Source organism: Gopherus evgoodei, chromosome 7 (assembly GCF_007399415.2).
Source record: "Gopherus evgoodei ecotype Sinaloan lineage chromosome 7, rGopEvg1_v1.p, whole genome shotgun sequence".
NCBI lineage: Eukaryota > Metazoa > Chordata > Testudines > Testudinidae > Gopherus > Gopherus evgoodei.
Window position 1 is genome coordinate 33,087,971 of NC_044328.1, and position 10,881 is coordinate 33,098,851.

The window sequence follows — 10,881 nt, forward strand, 5'->3', positions numbered from 1 at the left end:
GACCCCAAATCGGGGAGGGAGAAAGTGAGAGAGAGAGGTGCCAACTGTCCCTATCTTATAGTATTATTATTTGAACTATACTATCACGTCCCACTCTGTCACTCCAAAGTCCTGCTTCTCCAGTGTACCCAGCGGAGTTACAGCTTGGGGCCTCATTTGTCTCCCCCAGATTTCCCGTTTCTACCCTTCGAAAGCTGGTGCCTGAGAACCCAAGCCCAGCTTCCAGATACCAGGAGCTGTCCCCAGCTCCAGCCTGGAAGCCTTTCATAGCCTGCTCCAGAGTGCAACACGTGTGCAGCTGCAGCCTGGGGACATTTTTTAGGTCCTGCCTTTGGAGGAGGCGAAAGAGCACCATTCTCTTCAGCCCTAACACAAGCCTGGTGGGGACGCACATGATTGTGAATGTGTTAACGTTTGGACACACCACTCAGGTCCCTTTCTAGGTAAACGATGAGGCAAAGTGCCTCCAAAGTTTCTTTCTTGGCAAACTGTTGTTAGTTATATAAAATATTATTTTTCTCCTGTCCAGGCAAGTGATGGTGCCTCTTGGTCAATATTTGTTCTGTAGTTTCAACATCTTTAGAAGCATTAGAAAAACCCTGTTAAACATTTTCCAGCTATGTGACTCAGAGGAGGGTAGGAAAAATCATTCGCAGCAGACTCAGTTCACATATTCACTTCACTTCTCCGTTTTTATAGAGTAAGGGGCGAAGGCTGTTCGTTAAAGCTGATGCCAAATGTTCATTCATTTCAGAATTTAAAAAACCCAAAAATCTCATTCAAATTCAGAGCTGCTCAACAAGGTGCGAGGGGAGAGGGGGAAGTACTTTGTAAAAGCACATGCTGGGCAGAAATAGGGCACCTAGTCCAATAAACATGTCCTTCTCCTGAAGCTTATCTCAACCCTTCAGTTTCCTCTGTCTCAATACAAATATTAAGCCAGGTGATTTAATTTGTTTTTACTAATTATCTTCCTTGTCAGGTTCTTCCATACAGGTTTTAGAGTGGTAGCCGGGTTAGTCTGTATCAGCAAAAAGAATGAGGAGCCCTTGTGGAACCTTAGAGACTAACACATTTATTTGGGCATAAGCTTTCGTGGACTACAGCCCACTTCATCGGATGCATGTCCAAATCAATGTGTTAGTCTCTAAGGTGCCACAAGTACACCTCATTCTTTCTTCCATATAGTAACTACTAATCTAGTGGAATAGTTTGCCTGAATTCTTTGTTCATGTCCCATTTCCTGATTCTCAGGCTGAGATATTTGTTGTTTGGACCCTTGGCACTAAGATCAATTTATTTTGGTTCTCTTTCTCAGGTCTCATCCTAGGTCAGTTCCATGTTGCATCTATTAAGAATAAGTTCGAACTCTTGAAGCCATTCCTCATAACAAGTATTCTTACAATGCTATAATACATTAAACTTGTTTGTAGTAAGACCCTATAAAACAGTACATTTAACACATACAAAGGTGCTGTATACTGTAATGTCGATGAGCAAAAGTTTTCAATTTAGAATGAGATTTTTAGTGCTGCCGAAGAAATTTGGACCCATTCAAATTAAAGAGAACTGGGCATCCATATCCCCTGGGCAGCTTTTAAAACCTCTCCCTTAATTCCTGTTAATATTGGCGGGAGACAGTTATGCACATATAGCTCTAAGAGAGATGGATACACATAGGAGGCTCAGATACATGGGTGCACAACTGCATATAACTGATCTGCTTTGTCCATCTTCTCACAAGATCAATAGCAACAATGACGAGGGGGTATAACTAACTTTATTACCCTTGATAGCCCTAGGCTGTTTATTTAATGTCAGATAAAACATTTCTGTACTTTCTCTCTGCCACCTGTTACCAGCCATTCTCTTGATTCTGACCTCTGCAAAATCTGTATCCTTATTTTTAATCCCAAATCAGTTTTCAGGATCAGGTCTGTGCCTTTAATATTATACTAATATAATTCCCCTTTGAAAACATTATGACTGGAATTTTCAAAAGAGTCTAAGGGAGCTGGGCACCCAAACCCCATTCAAATTCAATGAAATTTGGATACATAACTGCCTCAGGTTCCCTTGAAAATACTGCCCTCAGAGTTTATTACATGTATGCCAGGCATTTTTATAGGCAACAGGCCCAATGCAGCTTTCACGAGGCTGCCAGAGTATCATCATCAGCCACTGTCCCGACCACACCCACAGGTAGGATTCAACATTGCAAAGATAACCCTCTGCAAGTTAATGTTGACTCAGTTAATGATAATTTACACTAGGTTGGCCTGCGAGTTTGATGGGAGAATAGCTACCATCTGTCAGCGTCATTCCATCCATATCCATATATCCAGAGTATAGCACTGCAGGTGTTATGTCCCTCCACTCATGGAGGGACACAGATCATGTGAACACAGATCATATGAAAGAAAGTGAATGGCTCATAGATTCTTGGAAAAGCTTAGGAGGAAGAAAAAACACTCTTAAAGCTCCAATACGATGTAAACAAAAGAACTATTTATAAAACTCAGCATACATTTACAAAATTTATAGCAGATCAACATGAGTTGGTAGTCAAACTTGTGCAGTTTCACTAGCTGATGCTTAAATTTTGACAGCATATTGTAAAAAGTATGGACATTTTGAAACCAGTATGTATTTTTTCAGCTGCATTTTACTTTGAAAAAAGGGATTCTAACTTTAAAGTTAGTAAAGAGGAGGGAAAGAATTTCTGGCACTGATTTTCCATTAAAATGCTTTCCCCATGAATAGCCCTTAAAAGTAATTAATATTTTCCATAATGATAGTACCTAAATTTTCCATAATGACAGTGACAGTAACTATAGTGAAAAGGTCAGATTTTTAAAGGAAACTAGAAAAGAAAGCTTTCGCTGTATGATTTATTTAGCTTCATTATGACTTTATAATGAAAGAAAATTAGGAAAGAACAAGAGAGAAAATAACTATTAAAACATTTCTAACACCGAAACATTTCAGTTTAAATATTGAAAGGACTAGAATTTTATTCATGGCGACATAGTAAGGTTTTAGTTCTTAGGAGAAATGCTGGCTCAAAGTATTGGCAATAGGATATAGAGCATTTAGTTTAAATCTTGTCCAGCTTAATACAGAGAGAAAGACTTTTTTTCCCCATCTTCTGGTTCTTTGTTGGCTAGTTATTATTTATTTCTAGGGCTTCGTTCACAAGTAGCAGTGTGCAGGGCAGTATTGTCTGAGATCAGGTCCTTTCTAACAAGAGGCAACAAATGACATGAAATGAACCAGTGATCTCAGTGTACTTTGTAGGACACAAACATCCACATCACGGTCACAATTGCCCCACCCCCTTCAGTTGACAGCAGTTAAAGCATACAGGCCAAGGACACAATGGGCTGAAAAACGTTATTACTTGCACTACTCCTGCCTGTGTATTTGTTTTGTAGTTAAAGAACTTACATCTTCCAAAAATGACAACCTGACTCGTTGCTTGAGCACTAATTTTACCTCAGAGTCTTCAAAAAGAGTAATTAAAATAATTTGTTTTTTAAAATGTTAACTGCATTTTCAGCAGCAAAGTGGTCTCTCTTATAAAGATTGTGATTCTGTGCTCACAAATTTCTCTTCTAGATTCTTTGAGAGAAAAAGGGTTTGTGTCTGCTTATAAATCTGCTTTTAATGGATTCTACCATCTCCTTCCTAGATTTACTTCTGAGCAGACAGGAAGCAAACTTGAGATAATTCATTTGCAATAATATTGTTTCCTTCTGAACACTAAACACATCAACCAAATCCATCTGTCCTGGTTTATTCGTCATGCTGACTATGACAGTTAATTTTCCCTTAGTATATGGAATACAGTGCTATTTATATTGATGAAAATGGAATGTTCAGAGTGGAAAATTAAAATATACCACATATTGTCAATTAAGTGGAAAGAGAGGCTTTCAAGTGCTTTTGTTTTTGTTTCTTTGTCATCCATATCAGAATTTTGTTTCCTGGGCAAGTCCTTAGAACCTGTCTAGAAACAACCAGGATTTCTCCAGTTCCCATTTACTCCCTACATACTCAAAAATTCCAATGTCACAACACATCGTTCTTGCAGCAAATGAAAGAAAGAGATGCATCTAGTGTCAGACAATGTCTCTTCTGAGTTGGTCAGACGCACTCTCTCACACCACAGACTCAGCATGCAGCTTGTGCAGTACATCCAGGCCCTGCCACTCTGGAGCAAGGGACCAAACTCAAGATTCAGACGCTCTATGTGCTGAAATAGTATGCTTGTGCTCGGCCATGAGAATGGCCTTTTTGCAGTCAGTATTAATTTTTTCCTAGTCTATGTTTATATAAGGATCCACAACTGCATTAAGCTAAAATAAAATAAGAAAAGTGCTGTGTCTTTTCTTCTAAGAGGTCAGATGCAGATGAATTTAAAACAGAGTTTAAATTACATTTAAAACAAAGTTACATACGTGTATGGGAGTTCTCCAAGGAACAAAGCCAGAGCTGTAGGCACTCTTCTCTCAGAGACCACTAGCCCATCCTAGTCCTACGGGGCACTGTGCTGCAGAAGAGATGTAAACACAGGTCTTGCAGACCAAAGATCTTCACAAGAGTGGGAACTTTAATCCCAGTGTCCTGGCCAAATACCAACCTGGGGAACTCCATTCCAATTATGTACCATTTCCTTGCAGTTTTACTTCCTCTTCACATTGTACCTAAATTGTTCTGTAGTAACAGTCTATGTTTGGTATTAAACAGCAACTACATTTAATCCCAGAAGTGGATGTATTTCAGTGGAGGTGCGGGAGGGGGTTAAGTCTCACATATAGTTTGCATATCTGTTAAGTTTGGAAAGTGCTTTGGGATGTTTCAGAATAAAAGGCGTTATATATGTGGAAAGTTATTGTTTATTATAGTATTGTTGTTATTGTTTTGTATTGACAAAATAAAACCCATGAAAGGCAAAACCAAAGAAAATGAGGGTACTCTACGAAATACATCATCAGCAATTCAAAGTGAAAAATGTTTCCAAATGTGTTAAATCTGGTTTACCATTGTTTAGCTACATGTGGCTTATCCATGATACAGACAAAAGGAATTGCAGGCATCACAAAATCCCAACATTTAATTCCTTTCTCTGACTGGCAGAGCCACTCAGGGAATGGAGGTGGGGCTTGGCAGCTCTAAACAGACTGATTGACACCAAAGCAAAATTTGCTTTTACATAATTAAATGTGGGAAACAACTGAATCAAGGTTTATCATTAGAATACTTGGTTGCTTTTTAGCATTTTCCTGCATAGCTGAGTCAATTGTTTCCATCTATAATAATCATTTCAAAAGCAAGTATGTTTCATCACACTTTTCCTGTTCTGATCCAAATTGACTAAATAATAATATGATGCTGCACTTTCACAGAACCTTCTAGGCAAGGGGATCAATGCACTTAACAAACATTAATGTATAAAAGCTCACCAACCTTTGGGTGAAATCTTGGCCCCATTGATGTAAATGATAAAACTCCCATTGACTGCAATTGGGCCAGGATTTTACCCTTAGGAGAAAGGTATTATTATTATTTCTAGTTTATAGAGTCTATAGTATCTCAATCACGTCAAGAACGAAGGGCTGATGCTGCAGTCCTTACTCGTGCAAATAACCCTTATTCACTGAAGCCAAAGGGATTACCTATGTGCAGACTACTCGCATGTGGATAGTAGGTGCAGAATTGGGCCCATAACTGTTGGCCTAATGGAATTAATCTGGATTTACACTAGTGTATCTGAAATGAGAATTTGGCTCTCAGTGTGCAGTTTACATCACTATTCACATAACTGATTAATAGTTTATGGTTATCTTTTTGGCAGCCCAAGAACTGGTATTGGACAGTAGCATTTAAGAGTGCCACAGCATCATGAACTATAGCAGAGATGACCTGCACTCGCTGATTGGGGGAGGTGTGTATGGAAGTGAGGGCAGCAGCTTCAGCAGAAGTTACTGTGCATGCTCAGTCTGTGTGACTCTGAATCCATTTCAGTAGACAGGATAATTTTTACTGTGACAAACAAATTAATATTCAAACCAGAGAAAGTAACCGTCAACAACCACTGACTAGTAACATCAGTAAGTGCCTGGACAAATCAAGGATCAACTTCTTCCTGGAAACCCTTTGTGTCCGCCTGCTTTCCAATGGATTTCCATCTATTGCACTACAAGTAAGCACAAACATAGCCAGTGAGTGAAACTGTCAACAAGGCATATTGTCCTGTCAAGATAGCATCAAAGAACAGTTCAGAAGTGCTGGCAGGTGAATTTTTCCCGGTAGCAGAAAGAGAAGTTGTATCAGTGAGTACTTTTGCTGCTTATTAAATCATTGTCATTCAATTTTCCCATAATGCTTCCTAGGGGGAGCTTTGCAGTTAGTGCTCCGGTTAACTGACTAGTTTAAAATCTATTTTTTAGCAGTTCAGCATGAGAGAGAAAGAGATGAACCAGGTTAGTTTATTTGCCCATTGTTTTAAAATCATAATGTACATTACATGTCATGAAGCTGTTTTGGATCGAGAGATTTATTATAGATTTTAAATGCTTTTTAGATTAGATAAACATGTATGCATGCAATTTGCCAGGGAAGAACTAGAAGGAGAGACAGAGATTAGATACAAAATGGTAACAATAAATACGGTAGGTGTTTTGCAAAATGTTAATCGCTATTTTTTTAACCTGGTGTTTAAGACCACATGGCAAATTTTTAGATGCATCTTTTGTTAATATTATAATTGTTCTTGTACCCTCAAAAGAAAACATGTACTAGCTTTTCTTGACATGCAATTAGTTGGAGATATTCCTCTAACAAAAACTTTTATACATGGTACCCGTCAGGTGAATTTTAGTTCTTGTAAAATGTTTTACAGACATTAGCTACTTAGTTGTTATAGCATTCCTGTGAAATAGGGAAATAGTGTCATCCTAATTTTGCAGATGGGGAAACACGCAGAAATATTAAGGCCTAGATTTTTAAAAGTACTTAGGTGCTGTGCTGTGCATTGCAATGCCTGACTGATTTAGGAGCATAAATCTCACTTTCAAAAAGGGATTTAGATATTTATGAGCCTTAATCTCATTGATTAGCGATGGGATTTAGGCTCCCAAGTACCTAAATCAGTTAAGCGTTGTAACGCTGAGTGCAGCAATGGCTAAATACCTTTAAAAATCAAGGCCCTAGTGTCAGTGCCAGGATTACAATGCTGGTGTCCTTTGCTGTCAGTCACATGCTTTGTCCATACATTAACTTGCATTCCATGCTATTGAGTAACCCGCCCTAGTGAGCAAAGACTACATTGCACTGAAGCCATCTCAGTTGTAGGCAGCCAGCTGGGAGAAAGTCTGCAGCAGCTGATAGTGCTGCCAGTGGCAACCAAGCAAGACCTTCAACCTACAGCAGCAAATTACTCTAGTTTCTCCCCCACAAAAAACTGAGGGGACCTACAGCCATTGGTTTGACAGGTCCCCAAAGGTAGACAATAGCGGTAGAAGGGAACCATGAATAACCCGTAACCTTCTGGAAAAGTCTAGCTGATAATATTTTTAGAACTTTGTAAGGGAAAGGGCTAAACTTTTACTTTAAAAAGAAAAATGAAAGCTGAGATTAGCCTGTGCATTGTTAGGCCCCCAAAGTGTGGAGGACAAGTGGCACCAGGCTTTGTAGGCTAGAAAAGTTAGCACTGTTAGGGACACAGGCCTGACGGGCATAATTGCACTATGTAAGAGGATTGTGGCTATTATGTCAAGTGTCATGAGTAAGGCCTTATTTTTTAGTACCAATTATTTGATTATTAGAAAATGATTAAAATCTATCAGATAAATTACTCTATGTGATAGAATCCTGGGATTAGATAAAAAAATGATCATTAGCTTTGTTTTATCCAGCCTCATGCTGGTGCCCTACTGTTCCCTCCAGGATATTCTTGAATAATTGGTCCAATACAGTTTTCTATTATTCAAATGATCGGAATGCCATGACTTAGTATGGGAGGTAATTCTGCAGTCCACTAGCCCTCACACTTAGGAAATTATTCCTTTTTCAGAGCCTAAATTTTCCCTTTTTTTAATATTATGCCATTCCATTACTCTTAGTTATGCTGCCTTGGATTGCTTTAAAAATTCCATTCCTACTTTTGTATTTAAACCTTCACATACTTGTAGATGGTTTTCATATCCCTCCTATGTTCATTTAGGCAAGCAATGCAAATTTAGCTCTTGTAAGTCAATTCCCCCAGCTCTTAATAATTTCATCTTTGAATTATTCCAATTTGTAGACATCTTTTTAGCATCAGGGTGCCAAGAACTCAAACATAGAATTATAAGCGTGATCGCAAACAAATGTAGATAGATTATTAATATTATGACACTGGTCCATGTCATGGTATGTCGCCATATGTAACACAAAAGTACTTTTCTTTTTTTTTTTGCTGCTGCAGAACAATGCAACTTCATTTCTAATTAGCTGTCCATGATCATGCGTATGTCTTCTTCAGCATTAGTACTTTCCATATATTCTCCTTTCATTGAATATCTATTTTTTGGATAATTCTTATCTAGATGCACTATTTTGCATTCTTCTGGGATGAATCTCATTTTATTATATCTTGCCCATATTTGTAACCTCTGTAGGCCTCTTTGTGTTTGTGTCTTCACTTGTGTTCACAAACCCTCTCCATTAAGTATCGTGTGAATTCAATTAATGTGATATCTATCTCTTGTTCTGGGTTACTAATAATATTACATAAAACCAGGGTTAGCACAGTTTCTTTTGGCACCTCACTGGACATATTTTCCTGGCTCAATACATTACCATTTATCACTGACCGTTGTTTACAGACAGTCAGCATTGAAGTCCATATGACAGCATGTCTATAAGTGCTATTTCATCTACTTCTTATCATTCAATGATTTCTTGCCTTTTAGCTTTCCCTAATTATGTTTGTTATAAGAATTATAAAATATATCTATAGGAAAGTGAAGCCAACATTTGTTGCTACATTATTTATTTTCTTACTGGTTTTCCAAACATATTCTAATGTTATACAGATTTCAGAAAAATGTGCTTCATGTGTATCTTATGATTTTGGGTTGCACTAGTATTCTGCCAAATTGTTACAAAACATTTTAAAAAATTATAAAAATTTCTGAACGTTAATATCATGGATTAATCATATCAACCTAGTATATCCAGACAGAGGCCAGAAAAACACATATTTTGGAATTTTTGCAATTAAACACATTACATCTATGTTTGTTTTGAAAATCTTAGATGAATTAACTATATTAACTACTGTCAACATGAAGATATACCACATGCAGACATAAACACTGAGCTGAATGGGAAACCTTATAAATACCTTTGGCATTTATACGCTACTTGAATCTATTTAAATAACTACATCTGTCAGTTATCCGTCTTAGGAATTTCCATGGACTGTAAGAGCTCAGGACTAGCATACAACTAAGAACTATGCCACAAATAGTTTTATGTGATGTAGTAACTGTAAACGTCAAAGGTAGGCTACATCATACATGCTAAAATAACAAACTACGTATATGTCAGAATTACTTTGAAATAGCAACATTGTCAAGTGTGTGTACTATTTCTTCTGTTCATGTTGCACTGAAAATGATTATGCTGAGTGAACTTCTAATGTTAAACCTCTCTGTATAATAGTGTGAACATTTAAATCTCAGAGTCACTAAAAGTGTGTTCTTTATTGACACCTTTTAGGAAACTTGACAGTACAATCCTATATTATGAGATCTGAGTACTGGGAACATGTTCAGATTTTTTTAAGTATGACTTCTTATGATAGATACATACAAATATTGGACTGTATTACTATGAAAAAATGTTTTAAAATTGTAGAACTGAGAAGGAATGGAGGATCTGTAAAAGAACCTAGATACTTTATTGGGGGCATGATGAATTTAATGCATACATATACACTGAAGTCCTGGGGCTCCTAAACATTGAAGCAGTTTAATTTACAGATCACAATAAAGAAGTATAAGGAGCTCAAAAAGCATCATTAGGTTGGTGTTTTCCTAGTTATAAACAACTGACTTCAGAAAACAAGTAACAATGGCACAAGTAAAACAGGCTTAATAAAGCAGTTAGTTAAAAAGGAAGAGTTTGTCCCAAACCTAAGCACCAATAAACATTTTTTACCTTGATGTTCTCTCTTTCTGTATGTTTTCACAAACACTTAGCAGAAAAAATTGCAGGTTCCGAAGTGAATTTAATAAAGGAGATCCTTTGCAGTTATCAAATAAATTTAAAGAAAGGTCAACCTAAGGTCGACCAAATTCCATCTGAAATGAAGGATGGCCTGAATCTGCCATCTCATGCAACAAACATGATTCATTATTTGTAGATAAGGAGATGTATGCCATAGAATTTAGCAGAATTACACTAAGCCAGTTTAGCTGTTACCTGCTTAAAAAATGGGGACACGATACTAGAGTTAATTGTAAACTGTCACAACTAAGGAAAACTATCAACTACTAAAAACTAGCAAAGGCACTGCATACACCATATAAAATTAGTCCAAGAGGAAGCTAAAAGATTTGAACTGTTTAGCACACAAGTCCTATTAAATCGCCTGTAATAAAAACCATTACACAATATTCTAGGAGCCTGACAGCCCAAGAAAGCAACTAATAATAAGATCACAAATAAATCAATGTTATCAAAAGCAAACCAAAAATCTAAGCTCAAACCCCACTTTGGGGGATAAAACTGAGATCGAATCTCCTATATATTGTGTAAAAATATATTCTATGTAGGAAAAGCAACAACATGGGACTGTCAGTGATGCAGGCAACATACTCAACTACTACT